At 38.0% G+C, this 24357-nt stretch overlaps 1 pseudogene; it reads left to right on the top strand.

Moving 5' to 3' along the window:
- Positions 1-2708: 2708 nt before the first annotated feature.
- Positions 2709-5027, top strand: LOC129658364 (developmentally-regulated GTP-binding protein 1-like; annotated as a pseudogene).
- The last annotated feature ends 19330 nt before the right edge of the window (positions 5028-24357 follow it).

The following is a 24357-nucleotide window of genomic DNA, read 5'->3' as shown; positions in this document are numbered from 1 at the left end:
CTTTTTTGTTTCTTTAGCTCATTTGAGAATTTGATGGACTGTTTAGATTCTCTACTTAGAGAAATGTACATATATGCATACACAAAATTGTTTTCATTCAATTTCCTACAATTACCCATCTCTGACATCCATATAAGGTGTCTTCATCTTTGCCAATATCGCGTGAATTTAACTCTAAGTATTTTTATTTTTTAGACTGTTATTTTGATTGAGTTCTCTTTTGCATTTCATTTTGTTATATTTGTTTGTTGATAACATATAAGAAAGCTGTTGACTTTGTTAATTCTTTTTATCTAGAATTCTTTTTTGAATTCTTTCAAATCTATTTGTTTCATAAAATTTTTATGTATTCTATATAGGCTTCCCTGGTGGCTCAGATGGTAAAGAATCTGCTGCAGTGCAGGAGACCCAGGTTCAATACCTGGTTGGGGAGGACCCCCTGGAGAGGGGAAAGGCCACCCACTCCAGTATTCTTGCCTGGAGAATTCCATGGATGAGGATACTGGTGGGCTATAAATCCATGGGGTCCCAAAGAGTCAGATATGACTGAGAGACAAACACTTTCACTAGACAATCAAACCATCTTCATTGAATATAATATGTCCTTCTCTTTCACAGCATTTAAATATGATATCTATCATGTCAGAATATTTACAATATACATCTTGGTTATAATATCTAGAACAAGGCTTCATAATAATAGATATAATATACTTCTATTTTACTTCTATGATTTTTTCCATTTTTTTAATGCATGAGTTAATAAGAATGCAACAAAACTTTCACCTGGTTACATATGCAAGATAAAAATCCTTTACTATGTTCAATTTCCTTCTGTTTTTCATAAGTTTTTCTTCTATTCCCAGTTTATTAAACATAAGTGACTTTTTAAAGTTTTACTGAGATATAATTCACTTACCATTAAATTCATCCTTTTAAAGTGTAAAATTTAGTGGATTTTAGTATGTGCTCAGTTTCTCAGTTGTGTCTGACTCTTTGTGGCCCCATGGACTATAGTCCACCAGGCTCCTCTGCCCATGGAATTTTCCAGGCAAGAATACTGGAGAGGGTTTCCATTTCCAATCCCAGGGAATCTTTCTAACCCAGGGATCAAACCCACATCTTCTGCATTGCAGGCGGATTCAGGATTCCCACCTGGGAAGCCTGGATTTTAGTATAGTCAGAAAATTATGCAACCGTTACCATTATCCAATTCCAAAACATTTTGTCACTCCAAAAGGAAATCATTTGCTTCGTTTGCTAATAGTCACTCCCCATTTCCTGCTTCCCCCAGGCCTCGGTAACCACTAACTTACTTTTAGTTTCTATAAATTTGCCACTTCTGGACATCTCATATAAACACTTTCTTAGTGAATTCTGCCTATTATTTCAACTCTTCATGTATGGATGTGAGAGTTGGACTATGAAGAAGGCTGAGTGCCGAAGAATTGATGCTTTTGAATTGTGGTGTTGGAGAAGACTCTTGAGAGTCCCTTGGACTGCAAGGAGATCCAACCAGTCCATTCTGAAGGAGATCAGCCCTGGGATCTCTTTGGAAGGAACGATGCTAAAGCTGAAACTTCAGTACTTTAGCCACCTCATGCAAAGAGTTGACTCATTGGAAAAGACTCTGATGCTGGGAGGGATTGGGGGCAGGAGGAAAAAGGGACGACAGAGGATGAGATAGCTGGATGGCATCACTGACTCCAAGGACGTGAGTCTGAGTGAACTCCGGGAGTTGGTGATGGACAGGGAGGCCTGGCATGCTGCGATTCATGGGGTTGCAAAGAGTCGGACACGACTGAGTGACTGAACTGAACTGAACTGAACTGAAAGATTTTTCTGAATCCTGATTCTACTCCAGATCATATTAGCTATTAATTTTGTACTTCCAGATAAATGTTGATCAATTTTACATGTATGCCTCTGCATCTTAAGTCATTAATAAATTTCACAGAACTGTGTCAATTACTTATGCAACATCTATGTAGACGTCTCCTGTTACTTTGTTATTAATATAAAAAGCTAAAAATTTACTCATCTTTAGAATCATCTTGTCTGCACATCTCAATTTTGCCTAAAAAAAACTGTTAGGTGATTAGGTTAAAACATAATACATTGTTTCTCCTGTACCAATCAAACTTTGCCAAATGCTGAACTTAGTTTTGGAAGCAAAGTTTATTCTAACTCACTACATACTACTCCTAATCAATGAACCTTGTTCTGTATGTGAATAAATTATCTATTTCATAATGAAAGCCAGACTCTTTTCTAGTAATAACTACAAACTTTAATGACCCATGATCTTCAGAACAAAACTTTTAAAAATCAAAGTGTCACAGCTTCTCCTTACTTTACATTCTATGACTTTTCCCTTTTCCATTATCTGAAAAATCACAGGCAATGTGGCAATTACTAAATCTCCACTTTAGTATCTGCTTTGTAAACTCCACAGCTTAGATAGATAAATGGTGAAAGGGGAAACAGCATAATCCACATCAATCTGCCAAGATGCTAGTGATTCTTGACCCACAGTTTATGAAATGTTCCACACTGAATGTTAACAGATAATTCAATATATCATTTCTCCCTGGAACATTTGATCACTATAAATCATAATGAAAGATGAAGAGTCATAGACTCTAACATACACAGCAGTAGCATAGAGAAGGGCCAAAGAATGGTCCCATAGAGCACTTCAGATTTTCATGCCCCTCCTCACCAACAAGGTCCGATACCTGCTTCTGGGGCTAGGCTGGACCTGCCACCAGTGTGATAAAGGTGGTAAGGCAGGTATGGATGCTGATCTGTCCACACAAGCTCCTTTCCTAGCCCAATTCTTCCCACCCCTTGGGCTGTCAACTGCAACCTCACTTTTGGGCAGACTTAACTTTCCACCAGAGTACAGCCTCAGTCTCAGAAGACATCCATCTTCTGGAATCAATCTCTTTCTAATTCCTTCTTGTAAAAGCACTTGACCTCACAGCCCACCAGAATTTTGGCCTTGTGCAGATGTGTGTATACATATATGTATACTGTAGAACCAAAACAAAATGGAGTCACTTATGTCGGAGACAAAACGGAGTTGGTTAATGTAGGCACATGAAAGAAAAATTAAATTTAACTTTACGTAACATTAGTTGCAGGAAATTGACAGCTCTTCTCAGAAATTAGCAGAGTACACCAGCCAATTCACAAATGCCAAGTGTGTTCACACTGTCTTTGGACTTAGTTGATCCTGACGCAGCTACCTTCACCCAAAAAAGGAAGAAGCCACCAGTTCTCAGCTGAAAAAGACAATAACTTCTGCATTTACTCCATAAAAATCCTTTAGTTCTTAGAAGTCACTTATATTCTTTTATTTTCTTCTGGCTTTTTCTAAATTTCCTTTGGAATATCAATGTCTTTGTTACTGGTTTCTAAGAACTCATTTATGACAAAGGACATTAACCATTCGTCATGCAATGCAAATGAAATATCATGTTTTATTGGCATCAATTTACTATGGTGGTCTGTATTTTGGTTATGTATTAAAATATAATTATGTAGTGATTAAAAAACAAAACAAAAAACTGCGATCAGTAAGCAACAGGAAACATTGCCGGTCGCCTTGAGTTTCCCGGTTTTGCAGGCCCTAAGCCTTGAAAATAAACTCATCTTTCTGCTTTGTTTTATTCAGTGTGCAGAATTTGGTTTGGGACACTACATACCTGTGCACACATAAGAGCCAGAAGTCCATACTGAATGACACAGCCCATGCCCTAAGAAAGAAATGACAGAAAACCTTCTTCAAAAAACGGGGAACGGAAAGTTTGTCTACACCCGGCCGCACTGTGTTGTCGTGGAGAGTTACTGAGTGTCACACTGAACTTTCGGGAGAAGTAGCAGGTATCGCGCCTGCACACAGCAGTAGCTCCTGCCGGCGGTGGCAGGTCCGCTGGCAGATGTGTAACAGAAGCAGTCTGTGCGGAGGCCCCTGCACCACACAGGGTGCAGGTGGAAATCGCCACCATTAGCAGCATCTTAGCCGACACCGCTGGGATCGAAGCCGAGATGGCTCAGACTAAAAGTACAAAACCACTGCTTAGAGCTGCTTAAGGCTCTCTCTGTTAAGCTTCACAGAAAACTCGTTTCTCCAAAAGGTGGTGGTGCTGGTGAGCCAGGTTTTGGTGTGGCCAAGAGAGGTGATGCTCCAATTGAGTTAGTGGGCTTTCTAAGTATGTGGAAGTCCAAACAGTTCAGTAGCTTGGCCAAAGTATATTCCGAGATGGCAGCTGGGATTCACTCTTCTGACCACTGTGTCATCAGACACAAAGGAACCAAGATCCAGCTCCTGGATCCCTCAGATATCATTGAAAGTGTCAAGGATGGGAAAGGTAGAGAGGCCATCAAGTCATTGCAGTGGCCCGAATGTTTCACTTCACCCTGATTGTTCTGGGTGCTCTGAAACCTTTGAGACATAAGAATATATGAGCTGGATGCCTTTGGCATTCGCTTGAACAGCAAACCCTTTAATATTGGCTTTCAGAAGACGGATAAAGGAAGCATTACTCTGAAGGCCACTTGCTGCCAGAGTGAGCTGGATGCTGAAACTGTAAAGAGCATTCTAGCTGAGTACAAAGTTCGTAATGCTGACGTGACCATAGCAATACCACAGGGAATTACTTCACTGATGAGGTGGAAAGAAGCAATTTATATCCTCTGTAACTATGTGTTAGTTAAAGAAGATTGATCAGATCTCCACTGAGATATTGTATATCATCTATAAGAAGTCTCACTGTACCCACCTCTGCCCATCACTGGGATTTTGATAAATTGTTGGAAAAGATCTGGTAGTATCTGAAATTTGTGAGGACTTAGATTAAACCCAAAGGCCAGTTCCCAGATTAAACATACCCAGTTCAATGTTACCTTACCCAGGACAACAATGAGGATTACTGCTGAAAATTAATGAAAATATTATCAAAGAATTTAAATATGTTCCAGTCTGTGGTTTCTCTGTGAAAGACACACATGAAAATGGTTAATGGTTGGGGAATAAGAATGTCATTCAGACATGTAAACCTTCTCTTTCCCCATCTTCCATGCCAACCACTACAGCCTTTCCCATGACTAAGAAGCCTACCCCAAACCCATTCTGGATTTGGATCAGGATTCATAGGAGGGAGATGGATGCACCCAAACTGGAACTTCATTTATTTTCATGTCATCTTGTACTTGGAACTGCATAAAGGGCCAGGTTTAAAAATATATATATTCATTAAGATTTATTTATTTATTATTTATCTATTTGACGATTTATAATTAAGATGGTCATAGGCTCATAAACATTTTTGAAATCTTGTTCAGGGCATGAGTATGCAAATCTGCAAATATGTAAACAAGGACACCTTAACTGAGGTGAGGCTAATGAATATTTAATGAATTCTTGAGCGATGTAACCTTTCAGTGATGGTGCGATCTCTGATTTTCATGCTTGCATATAAGACACATCAGTAATTACTTATTTAAACTTTCATCTGTCATCATTTAATTAGTGGAAATAAAGACAAACCTGAATATATTATACTATTGAAAAAATGACAAAATATTATAAATACCAAAGAGAAAAAAATTGTGAGAGCTCATTTAAGACCACTTCTGTTGTTTTATAAATATCTGTATTTACAGAGCTATATTAAGATAAATATCAGCTTTATGGCAACCCAGATATTTCCTGTTGACTTATGAATATGATTGATAAGAACTGCTACAAAACAGAAGAAAAGGTAGATCCTTAAAATATTCAATTTTGGAATGTGTCCATGACCTTTTGTGCCTTGTGCCAATGTGATGAATTATTCATAGAACACTGATAACAGTGTGACCCATAAGTCTTATACACAAGGAATCACTGAACTGGGAAATGGAAGATTGTAATTCTCATTTTGGCTCTGTCATTACCTTTTGACCTTAGCCAATTCATTCATTCATTTAACAAAATCTTAGGAAATTTCTCTCATGTGCTATGCACTATACCAAGGAATGGGATGTAGCAATTAACAAAATGTCCCCAAATTCATAAAACTTACAATACAGTCATTTAACTTCTATTCATTTACTTTCTAGTCAAGACACATAATTTTTTTTAGTCTCAAGTGTTTTTGTTTTTAAATGAAAGAATTGGGTATTTATAATATCCTATCCTGAGTCCTCATCAGTAAAACACATGTTTTCATATGTTCTTCATAGTAATTATAGGTTGTCCTGTTGCAAAGTTCTTATGTGACCTCTAGCAACTGTTTATTGAGCCAACTGGCATTCTGTTATATGTCAGATGCTATCAGAGTACTCACTAAACAATGCACATGTCCATTTCATCACCTTGAACTAAGAGCATTCCAACCAGTGTGAATGGGCTGTGGGAGTGGGAGATGACCGTAGTTCCCTCTAGCTTTAGGGTAGTCTGATAAGGATATGATAGGTTAGAGTACCTGGCTTGTGATCTCCTAAAGGAAACAACCTCATATATCTCCTTTATTGTATTGTATACATATTTCATTTTCTAGGTATACCATGATGTGAAAGAAATTGGGAAGTATTACTCTACCCAACCAATTTACAAAATAAAAATGCAAATATTACAAAGTATTAAAGAAAAAAGCAAATTATAAGAGCAGAAGAAAATTAGGAAATAGTTACTGTCAAGTTCTAAACATCTTTTAGAGCACCAAAACTAATTTAATATTATCTGCATAAAATTGGAACCAACAGATATTAGACTATTTCAGAGAATACAAAACTATACATGATTATGCCATCAAATCTAAAGTGAAGGAATAAGTAGCATCTTTTGTCAGAAGTCTCAAGCTATAAATTAATCACTTCAGTTTATGAAGTGATGTCCCCTTCCCCTTTTTATGATATGTTTATAAATAATCATTCTCTAAAAGGGTTATAAATAGCCTCTATGTTTGTAAAGTTGAAAAATATACATTACAAAATCTAAATTCCACTGATTACATCCCTTTCATCCTAAAGGATAATTATTTTTAAAGCTTTCTTATTCTGACTTAAATATAAATAAATAAAGTGGATCAGAGCCCTGATTTATTTAAGAACTCATGTTGATCCTACCTACCATCCCTCAAGTTGCTCAAATCTGTCCACCTGCATATTTACATAGCCACTATAAGTCTGTCTTTCATGTCTATCATCCAGTCCACCTCCCCATTGTTTCCAGAATGCTTCCCTGTACTCTTTAAAGTGTTTTGAAGGATCCACTTTGTCTATAGAAATGGCTTTCACTGAAGGATAAATATGCAAGCTACTATGCCCTTAAAACTGTTTTAGGGAGGGATTTGTATGTTTTTCAAGTAGATTTTATATAAGAATTAATGACACTGGTCAGCTGACTAAAGTCAAAGTTCTTTGATATGGCACCCAAAGTCCTTCTCGATATGCCCTCAGCATTTCTCTTTAGTCTTTTCTTTTACTATCCATATTGGAAATGGATAGTAAACTGTCTGTATGCATGCATGCTCAGTCACTTCAGTCCTGTCCGACTCTTTGTAACTCTATGGCCTATAGCTCACTAGGCTACTCTGTCCATGGAATTCTCCAGGAAGAATATTGGATTGAGTTGCCATGCCCTTCTGCAGGGGATCTTCCAGACCCAGGGATTGAACCCACGTCTCCTGCAGACGTGGAATCTTTACCCACTGAGCTACCTGGGAGGCCCAATGTGGTCTACGTGTGTGCTAAGTACATACCAAGTCACTTTAGTCGTGTCAGACTCTTTGTGACCCTATGGACTGAAGCCTCCCAGGCTCCTCTATCCATGGGATTCTCAGGCAAGAATACTGGAGTGGGTTGCCATTCCCTCCTCCAGGGGGCCTTCCTGACCCAGGGATCAAACCCGGGTCTCATGTCTCCTGCATTGGCAGGTAGGTTCTTTACCACTAGTGCCACCTGGGAAGCCCCAACACTGTTTACACTTCCCCCCAAATATTGGTGCATCAAATGCTGGTGTATTTAAACATTCCTTTCCTTTGCTTATGATATCCTCCACCTGCACTTGTCACATCCTTCAAGTACACTTTTCTGATCTACACAGATAAAGTTAATCACTCCACTCCCTCCATGGTTTACATCTGCTGCTCTTACAACACAGAGATAAAAGTGTGCTTCTGTCCACCTTATCTGCTAAATAGGATCTGTCTGAGTACAGACAGTGTGGATTGTGTCTTATTCAACCAGTGTAAGCCCAAGCATATTAAGTACACAGCAGTTATAAATTAAAGGAAAATCTTTCCTATGAGGTTTTTCATAATATTCATTGAACCTTTAGAAGCCATATTATAGTCGCTGCTGCTGTTGCTGCTAAATCGCTTCAGTCGTGTCCAACTCTGTGCGACCCCAGAGACGGCAGCCCACCAGGCTCTCCCGCCCCTGGGATTCTCCAGGCAAGAACACTGGAGTGGGCTGCCATCTCCTTCTCCAATGCATGAAAGTGAAAGTGAAGTTGCTCAGTCGTGTCCGACTCGTAGCAACCCCATGGACTGCAGCCTACCAGGCTCCTCCATCCATGGGATTTTCCAGGCAAGAGTACTGGAGTCGGGTGCCATTGCCTTCTCCAAAATTATAGCTGAGGAGCCTTGAAAGATAATATGATGTCAACCTTGAAAAAATATTTTCAACTCCTTACAAAATTAAAAACAGTTTAGTTCTGTGTAGTGAAGAAAAGGTTTGATGTTACAATGCCTATATTCAAAAGTCCTTATTCATTTCAATAATGACTATGAAATGGGCAGTGTGCCAGGTACTGAGATTGAAAGATGAATAAGAAAGGATCATTAGAACCTTCAGTTCAAAATTATATCCGATTATCCATACTAGTTTCTGGAAGGAAATGAATGTGAACTGGTATTTTTCAATATTTAATTACTATTATATCTTGCCTTTGTTTCACAAAATAGACTCACCCTGCAGTCACATGGCATGTGCTTTAAGATTCTGAGAAAAAGTATTTTAGACCTAAACTCTATACCTAGCTATAACAGAGAAGCCATCCTGAAAGGGAGTTCCCAGCAGTGCTAGTTTACATCATCTTTTTAAAAAGAAAGCAGTTTAAAGAGAGATTCTCATTCTCAATGTGTTCCAGGAAAAACAAGTGTCAGTATTTCTTCTGAATGCACTAACATGGGTCATATGCCACTTTCTGAATCAATCACTCTGGCCAAGAGAATAAAATGGTTAATGGGCCAGACTTAGGTTATATCTATGTGCCTGGAAAAAGAGTAGTAAGGGTAAGATGTCAATCACATCTGAACCAGATTGAGAGTGGGCTCTTCCAAATATAATCAACTCAGCGGTATAAAAAGAAAGAGAAAAAGATGCTGAAAATCAAACAACACAAGTCTGTTATAGAGTAAGAAGAGAGAAAACCTCAAAATCATATGAATGCATGCTCTGCCTTCAGCATTATTCCTCACTAAGAATGTGAAAATTGTTGTGGTTCCAGGCACAGTAGATAGGGAAAAGAATGTCTTGCTACAATTATAAAAACAGGTGTGACCTCACCAACTTCAGGGAAATGCCTGGAAACTCCCAGGCATCCATGAGCCACATGTTGAAAGCCACTGCTATGGATAATGCTTCTTAAATGTTGATGTCTTACATTAATCTCTTGGGAATCCTGTGTAGATTGTGATTTGGTTGGTCTTGGATAGAACCTAAGATTCTTCATTTCTAACAAGCTTCCAGGCAATGTTAATGCTGCTGGTCCATGAATCATTTTTTGAGTAGCAAAATTTAAGCGATAAGCACATAATCAATTCTCTTGAATCCAGAGTCAGAGAGTTCATGACTGGTTTACCCTGTTGTTGTTCTCTGTATTCTATTATTCTCTTTCTCTACACTGCCATCACAATGTCAATTTTGTTTTAAGACTGACTTCACTCTTTAATTATGGGATGTCTTGTAAGAAACATCTGAGCTTTATACTTCACTCATTGATGTCCAGCTGGTAAAAGCACTTCCAACCCAAAGACTTCAGTGCATGCTTCTGAACCTCTTAAACTAATTTCTGTAGGCAGAAAAATGCCATGTGTGATTGGCTCAGAGCTTGATTGGCTCAGAGCTGGGATCTATGAGTCATTCACTGTGTTGGGGGTAGATGATTTATTCTAATTAATTGAAAAGCTAAATGGTGAGGTATAACATTGACCAACAAATTTTAATTAAATTAGCATAAAAAAATAAAAGGGTGAATTTTATGATATAAACATTGCTTTGCTTCAGTCACTCAGTCATGTCCAACTCTTTGCAACCCCTTGGACTGCAGCACACCAGGCCTCCCTGACCATCTCCAGCTCCTGAAGCCTGTTCAAATTCATGTCCATCGAGTGGTGATGCCATCCAACCATCTCATCCTCTGTCATCTCCTTCTCTTCCCACCTTCAATCTTTCCCAGCATCAGGGTCTTTTCAAATAAGTTAGTTCTTCACATCAAGTGGCCAAAGTATTGGAGTTTCAGCTTCAGCATCAGTCCTTCCAATGAATAATCAGGATTGGTTTCTTTTAGGATTGACTGGTTTGCTCTCTTTACTGTCTGAGGGACTCTCAAGAGTTTTCTCCAATACCGCAATTCAAAAGCATCAATTCTTCGGTGCTCACCTTTCTTTACACTTCAACTCTCACATCCATACATGACTACTGGAAAAACCATAGCTTTTACTAGACGGACCTTTGTTGGCAAAGTAATGCCTCTGCTTTTTAATATGCTGTCTAGGTTGGTCATAACTTTTCTTCCAAGGAGGGAATATGAAAAATAAATGTGGAAATTACAACACCAAAAAAGAAGGAATAGGAAGAATGAAAAAAATGACAGTGTTAAATAAATAGATAATAATTAATTTCTATTAATAATTAAAGTGCTGGAAATGGAGCAATGATTAAAATAATGGAGTCAGAACTTTTTCTAATGTTTAAGAACAGAGGGGTCTCCCACAGGCAGATTCTTTACCATCTGAGCCACAAAGGAAGCCCTAAAATAGAACAGTCAATCAAAAAATCAACAAAAGAGGGGAAATAACAAAAAACAAAAAGAGATGAGTGAGATTTACTTATTATAACCACAGACTTTTACATTATATTAAAATATTTTACATGACAGAAACTTTGAAATATGAAGCAACAGGAAACATGAAAAGAATAAAATGAAAATGTATGGCCAGTGTCATTGTTATGAACATATATTTGTAGACACACATATAGTCATGAACATGTAGATGTGCAAATATATATAGTTATAAAATATATGTGTAAAATGTTTCAGAAATGAGACATAAGCACAAAGTAATAAGTGGGTTGAAGCTGCAGGGATTCTGGATACCCAAGCTAAAGCAGAAGGTGAGAATAGGACACTGAATTCCCATGGGACTACAAGAAAAATGAAATGTTCCACAATATCAGGTAGCCAGAATTAACAAAAAGATGAGGGGAAAGCCTGCTGGAACTTGAGTCTGAACCTTTAAAAGATGTCACAGACTCTTTTACAAAGAGCCATAGGGTAAATATCTTCAGCTTTGTGGGTCTTCTGTTTTTGAACAAGTCTTTAAAAATATAAAAATATATTTTTAGCTCAAAAGCCATGCAAAACTGAAAGTGACCTGCCAGCAGTAGTTTCTGATCCTGTTTTATAAGAAGTTGTGAGCATAGATGAGGTGAGAGGATGGAGATGCAGCCATCTGACCAGATACTAAGCCAAGTTGCCCTTGTCCTGGAGGATAAATCTGCAATAATCACAGTATCTCTGTCACACCACTTCTAATTTCCCATCTCTCCTCTCCTCCTTTTCCTCATCCTTTCACCCCTTCTCCCCTTCTTTCAAGAGGTTCCCAATTTTCCTTTGGCTAAAAAAACCCAATTAAAATTATTTGCCTTCTAAAATTTAATATTAAGCAAAACTTTAAAAATAAAAAAAAAAATTACTTGCTGTCTCAGACTCCCTTGGTGTGCAAATAATCACATACATATCAGTGGCCAAGAAGGTAAAAGCAAAGTACTTAATGGAATTTCCAGAAATTTTAGAAGGTATAATTATAGCTGACATTCTACACAAGCATTTGCTTTTTTCACTTCCCTTTCATCCTCGATATCACAAATGCATGTGGGTACAAGAGCCCTCTGGAGTGTTTGAGGAGGAAAATCACAAGGTAACAACAGGGAAACAGATTTGAAAGAAGCTTATACATCTATGATATCATGGATAGCTTATATCCTTTGTGAGAAAAAAAAAAAAGATCTTTATTTGATGAAACCATTGCAGCTGTTATGATCCATTGATGTTTTCTCTACCACTGACTCCATTACAGAACCAAAAGCAATAATAACTGATGCACGATTGCAGTGTCATAAAGAGGACTGAAACATTCTTATGAGACATAAGTAGGCTCTAGTCTGAAGCAAAGATCCAGTAAAAGTAATAACAATTGTCTAAATCCTCCAAAGGAAAAGTGCAATTAAAAGAGAGGAAAGGGAATGAGAAGGACGTGTAGGTAGAGAAAGGAAGGAAATGAGAGAAAAGGTTCAAAATACAATCAAATATATCAGCGTGCAAAGCTTAAAATGCTCATGAAGAAAGCCAGCTGTCAGAATAAAAATCAGAACATGAATTTACTATATATTTTATTAGAAAAAACAGATAATAACTTTAAAAATAACAATGTTAGCTATTCACAAACATAAAGACCTAATATCCATGAAATGCAAATACAACTTTTGAAATGAGAAAAAATGAAAATGATACAAACAGGTTACAAAATGACATGTGTAGAATGGTGACAAAATTGTGAAAACACACAAGGTGTTATATTCATTGTGAATAAGTACATGCAAAGTAATGGTATGAATTATGTAAAGGTTTGATGAATAAATTCAAGTGAGTTGCTATTTCTGAGAGAAGGGGAGGAAGGAAAATGTTGTTGACAAGTTGAAAAATGGTCTGCAGGAGGTTTCAGTAGCATGTTATGTATTATTTTATTTAAAATTTTTTAAGTTAAGAATAGAAGAATGATGGGATTTCTCTTTTTTTTTCAACCCACCTCCTAGAATAATGAAAATAAAAACAAAAATAAACAAATGGGACCTAATGAACTTAAAAGCTTTGACATGGCAAAGGAAACCATAAATGATATAAGAAGATAACCCTCAGAATGGGAGAACACATTTGCAAATGAAGCAACTGACAAGGTATTTATCTCCAAAAGATAGTGCAAACAACTCATGCAGCTCTCTCTCTCTCTCTCTCTATATATATATATATATATACACATATATATATAATTAAAAAAATAGAAGGCCTAAATAGACATTTCTCCAAAGAAGACATACAGATGGCCAACAAACACATGGAAACATGCTCAACATCACTAATTATTAGAAAAATGCAAATCAAAACTGCAATGAGATATCACCTCTCACTGGTCAGAATGGCCATCACCAAAAAATCCGCAAACAATAAGTACTGGAGATGGTATGGAGAAAAGGGAAGCCTTTTACATTGGTGGGGATGTAAATTGATACAACCACTAAGGAGAACCATATGGACGGTCCTTAAAAAAATAAAAATAGAACTATACATATGACCCAGAAATCCCACTCCTGATCATGTACTTAGACAAAACCAGGTTCAAAAAGATCCATGAACCCTAATGTTCATTGCTGCACTATTTACAATAGCTAGGACATGGAAACAAATGTCCATCAACAGAGGAATGGATAAAGATGTGATACATATATACAATGGCCTTTTATTCTGGCTGTGTGGTAAGGAATCGGCCTGCCAGTGCAGGAGACACAGGTTCAATCTCTGGAACAGGAAGATCCCCTGGATAAGGAAATGGCAACCCACTCCAGTATTCTTGCCTGAGAAATCCCATTGTCAAAGGAGCCTGGGCTACAGTCCATGGGGTCACAAAAGAGTCAGACATGACTTAGCACCTAAAAAATAACAAAAACAACGTATATATAGTGGAATATTACTCAGCCATAAAAAGGAAAGAAATTTGCAGAGACTTGGAGAGTCCTAGAGGAGAAGGCAATGGCACCCCACTCCAGAACTCTTGCCTGGAAAATCCATGGACGGAGGAGCCTGGTAGGCTGCAGTCCATGGGGTTGCCAAGAGTCGGACACGACTGAGCGACTTCACTTTCACTTTTTACTTTCATGCGTTGGAGAAGGAAATGGCAACCCACTCCAGTGTTCTTGCCTGGAGAATCCCAGGGACAGTGGAGCCTGGTGGGCTGCCATCTATGGGGTCGCACAGAGTCGGACATGACTGAAGCGACTTAGCAGCAGGAGAGACCTAGAGACTGCCATACAGAGTGAAGTAAGTCAGAAAGAGAAAAACAAATATATAATATCACTTATATATAGAATCTAGAAAAATGATAGGTATGAACTTATTTGCAAAGCAGAAGTAGAGAATGGACATATGAGTATAGGGGGAAGGGGAGGAATGAATTGAGAGAATGCTATTGACATATATACACTACTATGTATAATAATTCATGCTGAATCAAATCAAATTTTTAGAGCCAGCTGCCAAAGAAAATGTAAGACAAAAAAGAACAAGTTAAATTAATTCCAAAGAAGCAAACAAAAATCCAAAATCCAGTTGATAAAAGCAACTGATTTAGTTTTTACAACGAAGCAGTAGTATAAAGGGAGAAAAAGGAAAGGGGAGTTGGGAGAAGTATAGCACTGGGAAGAACTGATCTAGATTTTTCAAGAGTCTTAAGAAACATTAATTTGACATATTGATGTTAACTAAAACAATAGTAAAAAGACATTCTAATGAGTCATGGAGAGTTGAATATGGATAGTAGTAGCAATAACAAAGGTTAGATAAGGCAGTGTCATAAAATCTTGATAACTGGGTGGTGGATATATAGGATTCAGTTTGTTATTTTCAGTACATTCTTGTATTGAGTTTTAAATAAAATATATCTTAATATAGTACTTTCCTAAAATATCAATACATGTTAGAAAATATAATAAAATGGTCTAGGTTTTTAGCAAAAACTATTAATAGTAAATGGAGAAGGCAATGGCACCCCACTCCAGTACTCTTGCCTGGAAAATCCCATGGATGGAGGAGCCTGGTGGGCTGCAGTCCATGGGGTCGCTAGGAGTCGGACACGACTGAGCGACTTCACTTTCATTTTTTGCTTTCATGCACTGGAGAAGGAAATGGCAACCCACTCCAGTGTTCTTGCCTGGAGAATCCCAGGGATGGGGGAGCCTTGTGGGCTGCCATCTATGGGGTCGTACAGAGTCGAACACGACTGAAGTGACTCAGCAGCAGCAGCATTAATAGTAAATATCTAGGAATAATTGCAAAGTATACATAATAAATTTTTTTAATTTTATTAAAATTTTTAAATGTCTAAAACAAAACTTGAATAAAGAGTTTCATGTTCCTAGCTACAAAAGTAGGATATTATAAAGATGTTGATTCTTTCTATAATAATGCCATTCCTATAAATATCCCAAAGGACTTTGTATCAAATAACAAAAATGATAGAAGGTTTTTCTGAAAGGATAATATAATGGAAGGATGATATAATTCTTCCACTATAATAATATAGTGGAAGAATATAATAAAGTAATATAAATGGAAGAAAAAAGATAATTTTGAAAATCACATCAGATGCTAACAATCTTAAACTTCCAGATATTATAAAATTTAGTAAATAGACTGCAGAGACCCCATGGACTGTAGCCTACCAGGCTTCTCCGTCAACCAGATTTTCCAGGCAAGGGTACTGGAGTGGGCTGCCTTTTCCTTCTCCAGGAGATCTTCCCGACCCAGGGATTGAACCCAGGTCTCCCGCATTGTAGGCAGACGCTTTTACCGTCTGAGCCACCAGAGAAGCCTCCAGATATTATAAAATTTAGTAACTAGACTGCAGAGGGCACACATATAGAGAAACATTAATATAATCAGATAGAAAGTACAGAAACAGATTTCCTTAGCATTTTTTTTAAGTGGCATTTTTAACTCTCAGTATAAACAACTCTTTTTGTAACAGCTGGTCAAATTCTTAAGAAATGATTAAGTTAAATCCCTTTCTTACTCTATTTCAGTTCAGTTCAGTCGCTCAGTTGTGTCCGACTCTTTGTGACCCCATGAATTGCAGCACGCCAGGCCTCCCTGTCCATCACCATCTCCCGGAGTTCACTCAAACTCACGTCCATCGAGTCGGTGATGCCATCCAGCCATATAATCCTCTGTCGTCCCCTTCTCTTCCTGCCCCCAATCCCTCCCAGCATCAGAGTCTTTTCCAATGAGTCAACTCTTCGCATCAGGTGGCCAAAATACTGGAGTTTCAGCTTTAGCATCATTCCTTCCAAAGAACACCCAAGGCTGATCTCCTTTAGAATGGACTGGTTGGATCTGCTTGCAGTCTAAGGGACTCTCAAGAGTCTTCTCCAACACCACAGTTCAAAAGCATCAATTCTTCGGCACTCAGCTTTCTTCACAGTCCAACTCTCGCATCCATACATGACCACTGGAAAAACCATAGCCTTGAGTAGACGGACCTTTGTTGGCAAAGTAATGTCTCTGCTTTTGAATATGCTATCTAGGTTGGTCATAACTTTCCTTCCAAGGAGTAAGCGTCTTTTAATTTCATGGCTGCAGTCACCATCTGCAGTGATTTTGGAGCCCTCAAAAATAAAGCCTGACACTGTTTCCACTGTTTCCCCATCTATTTCCCATGAAGTGATGGGACCAGATGCCATGATCTTAGTTTTATGAATGTTGAACTTTAAGCCAACTTTTTCACTCTCCTCTTTCACTTTCATCAAGAGGCTTTTTAGAGAAGCAAATGCCAAACACTTTCCAGTAAATTAAAAAAATACCCTCAAAATCTAAACATTGCAAACAGAGGAAATTTAATACAGAGAATTAGTTTTTCCTGTGCTGAAAATCTATAAAGGTGCTACAAAATGTATCAACAGCAGAAAGCTTTCATTACTCCTTTGTGATTGAAGGACAGAGTGTAGTAGCAATATTACCAGGGCCCAGGATCAAAGATAAAGGAGGAAAACACTGGGAAAATATTGTTGTGTTAACTAAAATAACAATTTTAAACAAAAATTATAAAAATAATTTGAGCCATAAAAAAGGGGGTAAATGTGTGCAACATACATAATGTATTTAATATATAAATAACTTTAAAGATAATTTGCAAAAGAAGAAATGTAAATAACATTTTTATTGTTCAGCTTTATGTACTAGAAATTAAATACTGCAAGTAAATCTAAGATAAGTCTGTATTAGCTCAATAAATATCTAACTTATTTAAAAATCAATAAGCCAAAAAAAAAAGAATGTATATCATATGCTACTTTTGCAATAGTAAATGTAGTTTTAGTTTTAAGGTTATATATATATATATATATATATATATATATATATATATATATTTACTCCTAGCTGAATACTGAATGGGGAAAACTGCAAGCCCATTTTGCAAGTATTAGAACATTTGTGGAAATAGCAACTAACGTATAAAAATAGTTGGAGTTGTTGTATAAACAAATGAATGGACTGGGGGGATATCTTTACTAAGAGAAAGAGAATATGAAATAAAATTATAATTCTAAGAATTGGATAAAATTATTTTGAAGAATTTTCAGCTTAGTTGGAATTCTTGCCACATAAAAGTGCTAAATCTATGCTTGTTGTGGAAGGCAAACATGTTATGTTGTTTTTTTAAACAAAACTGTACCAGTCAGAGTTCTTCATTGTAAACAAGAGCGTTGAGTTCTGGCCAACCAAAAGAGAGGAGGAATTTGTAAAAGGACTTAGAGATAGTCCCCAGAATCTGTTGGTATGTAGATAAGCAAGCTTGGAAAATAAGTAAAATCATGAGAGATCAAGGAACACAGTAACTGATTTCTTACTGCCTTTCTGTGGATCATTGCTATGAGTGAACATTCAGCGCTGTTCCATTGGCCTCACAAGTACCCAGTCATCAATGCAAGAATGAATACTCATGGTGTAACCTTCTTTGCCTCATAATCTCAAAATTAAATATCTTTAGCTATGGCCCTAATACAGGCTTCCCAGGTGGTGCTAGTGGTAAAGAACCTCCTGCCAATGCAGGAGACATAAGAGAGGCAGTTTCAATCCTTGGGTTGGGAAGATCCCCTGATGGAGGGCATGACAATCCACTCCAGTATTCTTGCCTGGAGAATCCCATGGACAGAGGAGCCTGGAGGGCTACAGTCCATAGGGTCACAAAGAATCAAACACTGAAATGACTTAGCACTCATGCACCTGTTTACTGGGTCATATGGGCTAAGAAGTAGAGTTTCTTAGCCCTTATGTACACTTCTCTTGATCCTTACGCACACTTCTCTTGGTCTTTTCAAATCACCTGGTAGATAACTTAGATGAACACATACACACACACACACACACACACACACACATATGGTGTGCCAGAATCCTATTAACCTATTTCCACTTTACTTTTACCTTGAGTTGAGGTTGTACTGTGTTCAGTGTGCCCAACTCTTTGCAACTCCATGGACTGTAGCCCATCAGGGCTCCTCTGCCCATGGAATTTTCCAGGCAAGAATACTGGAGTGGGTTGCCATTTTCTTCTTCAGAGGATCTTCTCAACCCAGGGATCAAACCTGTGTCTCCAGCATCTTCTGCATTGGCATGCAGGTTCTTTACCACTGCACCACCTAGGAAGCCTTTATTTTTATCTACTTGCACTTATGTATACATATACTTCTGTGTGCACTAGTTGACTTATCTGCTTGCCAAAATTCCATTATATTTGTTCTAATACCTTTTGTGTATGTTGTCCATCAATCTAAAATTGCTTAAGTTAACCTACTACTATACAAACTAGTGAAATATGAATGTGAAGAGTAAGTTGATTCTTTAAAAACTAAGTTGAATATATTGACATACTCAGTAAAATTAGTCTTCAAAATTATTATCATGTAGGCATGAGACAACAGTAAAATGTTGGGAAAATCTATATGTCTATAAAGATCAAGGCACTTAAATATTTTTGCAAGTGCTTTGAAGTTTTCAGCCAGTTTAAGAGGTTTAACTTGAATGAGGTTATTTTGAAAAGTACAATAGTAATCTAAGCAGGGGAAAAAAAAAAACAACCCTTTCTCTATATAGCTTTTGTCCTATATAAAAACCACTGATAACTGTACTTTTTATACTTATTTATAGAGTTTTTTCCTTTCAGAATTACATAAAGCTGTACTCTGTCATCAAAATAACAAGTGATCTAGCAAGCATTGTTCCTCTCTTAAAGTAAGTGATACATGATGAAGCAACTTTCCCTGTGGAGAGGACATCCATCCTGATAACTGGGCCCCCAGAAACTCCACTGAGCTTGCAGAAGCATATTTTCATGGGATTTATTGCCTATCCTTTGTTATGTACTTGTCCTACATGGGCATTGAAGGCACAAACAATATCTGGCTTTTCATGTCTTGTGAGTGAGCCATCAGTGGGCCCAGCTGGTAACCCATGGGATGATGACATAATGAAGATTCCTACAGGCTTTGGCTCTATTTGGCATGAATCCCTGAGATAACACTGAATTTCTATTACTGCCCCTGCTTAGTGTAATCAAACTTCTCCTGCATTTTTCAAGTATTAATATGTTGAGAAAGACAAAACATTATTTCCAAGCTTAATTCCTAGTAAACGTTTACGAGAGGTGGTAATACTTTCTTCAATAAGGATTTGAATAAGCAGTTTGACAATTTGATAAGTAATTAACTACATTTATGATAATCCATTAACATGGGCTTCCCTGATAGTTAAGTTAGTGAAGAATCTGCCTGCAATGCAAGAGACCCAGGTTGGATTCCTGGGTCCGGAAGATCTGCTGAAAAAGGGATAGGCTACCCATTGCAATATTCTTGGGCTTCCCTTGTGGCTTAACTGGTAAAAGAATCCCCCTGTGATGTGGGAGACCTGGTTTCAATCCCTGGGTTGGGAAGATCCCCTGGAAAAGGAAAAGACTACCCACGCCAGTATTCTGTCCTGGAGAATTCCATGGACTGTATAGTCAATAGGGTCCAAAGAGTCAGACACAATGGAGCGGCTTTCACATGATAATCCATTAACATTCTTCAAAATGTACCCATCTCCTGCATTTGCCAAGCCAGATGGTGAAATAAGGATATAATAAGAATTGCCAAAATTGCAACTTTCAAATGATTGATACTTGTTGATGTTTAGTTGCTCAGTCACGTCTGACTCTGTGAGTCCATGGACCACAGCACACCAGGCTTCCCTGTCCTTTACCATCTCCCGGAGTATACTCAAACTCATGTCCATTGAGTTGTGAGGCCATCCAACCATCTCATTCTCTGTTGTCCCCTTCTCTTCCTGCTCTCAATCTTTCCCAGCATCAGGGTCTTTTCTAATGAGTCAGCTCTTTGCATGCATCAGGTGGCCAATGTATTGGAGTTTCAGCTTCAGCATCAGTCCTTCCAATGAATATTCAGGGTTGATTTCCTTCAGGATTGACTAGTTTGATCTTGGACTCTTTGCAGTCCAAGAGACTCAAAAAGTCTTCTCCAGCACCACAGTTTGAAAGTATCAAATTGGACCTTCTTTATGGTCCAACACTCACATGCATACATAACTATTGGAAAAACCATAGCTTTGACTATACAGACCTTTGTTGGCAAAGTAATGTCTCTGCTTTTTAATGTGCTGTCTAGGTTGGTCATAGCTTTTCTTCTAAGGAGCAAGTGTCTTTTAATTTCATGGCTGTAGGCACAATCTGCAGTGATTTTGGAGCCCAAGAAAATAAATTCTGTCACAGTTTCTATTGTTTCCTCATCTATTTGCCATGAAGCTATGGAAGTGGATGCTGTGATCATAGTTTTTTGCCATGATCTTAGGAGTATCAATGCCATGATCTTAGCAGTATCAAGTCAATGATTGATAATACTTCTGATATATTGCTTTTGCAAAGAAAAACTCTAGGATCTTCCCTTGCTCCACACCGTCCCTACATTGTGAAGTTAGGGAACCAAAGTGAGGAGTTTGTCAGTTGCTGGGTGTACCTGGTATAGCCTTCCAGATTCATTTTCCATCCTTTCCCACCGTCTTCACCATCCCAGGAGACTGACCTGTATGAATTACACCATGGACTTCTGAAGTCCTCTGATATATGGTTGGTTTTAGCCAATAATAATTCTTTGCAAGGGAGTGAAGTCAGAGTATTTCTTTTCCTGGTTTCTTCTCTTTGAGTTCAAGTCACGCTAGCTACATTTCTTGATAGAAAGCTGCTGTTCTCAAGGCAGCCATGTCTGAACTCCAACTTCCCTTCAGGTTTTGATGACTTCTCCCTTCCCTTATACCTTTGGCTCTAGGGATGGTAATAACCACACTGTTTCTAGCCCTAGTTTCCCTCACTGTCCTATGTGGCATTTCTCCCTCCTTCCTATGCCTTTGAAATTAGCCCCTTTGTTTTAAAAAACAACCTAAAAAATAAATTAAAATGTCAAAAAGTATCCTAATTTGAATGTTCTGCTTGCCCTTGAGACTCAGATTGAAAAATCAGTGCATGTATCACCCAGTTCCCACCGAAAAAGCACAAAAATGGGCCTGGGTTCTACTAGGTTTCATATATATTTGGACTAAGATCCAATACTCACAGTCTTCTAATGGAATATTTCTGCTGCTCATTTGGGATAAAATCAAGTGTCCAAAGCCATCAAGAATTCTGGGTATGTATTTTTCCTCACCATACGTTTCCCCATCATTTGCCTGGAAATGGCCACAGGTCCCCCCGTGGATGGCTAAGAAGGAAATTCATCGACATATTTGTTATTATTGCAACATCCCCTTTATTAGAGGAGCTGTCTATGTATTTCAGTCATGATTCCATCTTTAATTAGCTATCACCAATAGCTGGTAAGTTAGGTAACCCTAATTGCCACATGGGTGCTACCTTCTTTTAAGCCATCTATACTTCTTTTGCCTCTGTTGGTTAACAGTCTCTCTGTCCTCCACATCTTGTGGACTGAACTTCTCATAGAAATTAGGAAGTCCTTGTCATCTGCAGTGTCTCTCATGGAGACAAAAATCTCTCATCATATTGATTTTTGCTTCACTCTTTTCTCCAGCACAAAGGGAGGCCTGGCGTGCTGTGATTCATGGGGTCGCAAAGAGTCAAATACAACTGAGCAACTGAACTGAACTGAACCCATGGTAGCTTGGATGTTTTGCAGGTTGATATTTTTATTTCTATCAAGAAGTAATCCATGAGTATCCCCACCTTAGGGAAAACAATTACTAAGTCATTTCTGAAAGACGTTGGCAGTCTACTCACCACTTAATTGTCATGGCCTAGGTGATGGCACCCCACTCCAGTACTCTTGCCTGGAAAATCCCATGGATGGAGGAGCCTGGTGGGCTGCAGTCTATGGGTTCGCGAAGAATCAGACACGACTGAGCGACTTCACTTTCACTTTTCACTTTCATGCATTGGAGAAGGAAATGGCAACCCACTCCAGTGTTCTTGCCTGGAGAATCCCAGGGACGGGGGAGTGTGGTCAGCTGCTGTCTATGAGGTCGCACAGAGTCGGACACAACTAAAGTGACTTAGCAGCAGCAGCAGCAGAGGAAGAAAATGCTACGTCATTTTTCTTTAGAGATATACTTAGCGGGCAATTTACACCTAGTAAATCTGCTACAATTTTGGATTAGTTTCATTAGTCATGTTAATATGTTTTACTGATGAACTTTCATACAGAATTCAAGGGAAAATAAAGAATACAAAGACTGCCACTATGTTTGCAACTTGAGTAAGTTTGTAATGTTGGGAAAAGGATTGTGGGAATCATTTTTTTGTTTGTTTTATATATGAAATTTCAGGTTCCTATTAGATGTCTAAATTGCAGATAAACTATATGATCTGAAGTTCAGGAATGTTCAAAGATGCAAGTTTGAGGGTCAACTGAACGTAAACAGTTATAAAGAGCCTTAGGACTGGATGAAATTATTTGCGAAAGAAGGGTAAGGAAAAAGAGGAAAAGGGCAACTCTCTAATCTATGAGGTAGACAAATTCTGAGACATTTCGGATAAGAGAAGGAACCAGAAATGTAAGATGAGAAGGAGCAGTCACTGAAAAAGTGTAGTAGCAGGGAAGTGAAGAAAATAAAGTGTCCCAGAAAGACAGTAATGATTAATTGTGTCTAATGCTGCAGAGAATGTAGTAAGATGAAGACAGAAGACTTACCAAGAGGCTACCAATGTGCAAGGACTATTTCACTGGAAATATCAGATGGTAGCTCATCTAGAGTCTCTGAAGTGAGAATGGAAAAGTGAAACTTTGCAGACAGCAAAGAAGCTTCCTTAATAAGTCTTGTTGACAAAGATTCAAAAAAGTATTGTGAAATATAAGTTTTGCAGTCAAAAAAAGAGTAAGTTTTTGTTTTAAGGTTGTATATGCTAAAACATATCACAAGAGAAGACTCTACACATGGACATCACCAGATGGTCAATACCAAAATCAGATTGATTAAACTCTTTACAGTCAGCAAAAGAGACAGGGAGCTGACTGTGGCTCAGATCATGAAATCCTTATTGGAAAATTCAGAAATAAATTGAAGAAAGTAGGGAAAATCACTAGACCATTCAGGTATGACCTAAATCAAATTCTTTACAACTATACAGTGGAAGTGACAAATAGATTCAAGGGGTTAGATCTGATAGACAGAGTGCCTGAAGAACTATGGACAGAAGTTTGTGACATTGTACAGGAAGTAGTGATCAAGATCATCCCCAAGAAAAAGAAATGAAAAAAGACAAAATGGTTGTCTGAGGAGTCCTTATAAACAGCTATGAAAAGAAGTAAAAGGCAAAGGAGAAAAGGAAAGCTGTACCATTTGAATGCAGAGTTCCAAAGAATAACAAGGAGAGATGAGAAAGCCTTCCTCAGTGATCAATGCAAAGAAATAGAGGAAAACAATAGAATGGGGAAAACTAGAGATTTCTTCAAGAACATTAGAGATACAAAGGGAACTTTTCATGCAAAAATGGACACAATAAAGGTCCATACATAACAGAAGCAGAAGATATTAAGGAGGGTGGCAAGAATACACAGAAGAGGTACGCAAAAAAAAGATCATGACCCAGATAATCACGATGGTGTGATGACTGACCTAGAGCCAGACATCCTGGAGTGCAAAGTCAAGTGGGCCTTAGGAAACATCACTATGAACAAAGCTAGTGGAGGTGATGGAATTCCAGTTAAACTATTTCAAATCCCAAAAGATGATGCTGTGAAAGTGCTGTACTC

Source organism: Bubalus kerabau, chromosome 8 (assembly GCF_029407905.1).
Source record: "Bubalus kerabau isolate K-KA32 ecotype Philippines breed swamp buffalo chromosome 8, PCC_UOA_SB_1v2, whole genome shotgun sequence".
In the NCBI taxonomy this organism is placed as follows: Eukaryota; Metazoa; Chordata; class Mammalia; order Artiodactyla; family Bovidae; genus Bubalus; species Bubalus kerabau.
Note: the sequence above shows the minus strand (reverse complement) of the source record. Positions and strands in the feature narration are given on the sequence as shown.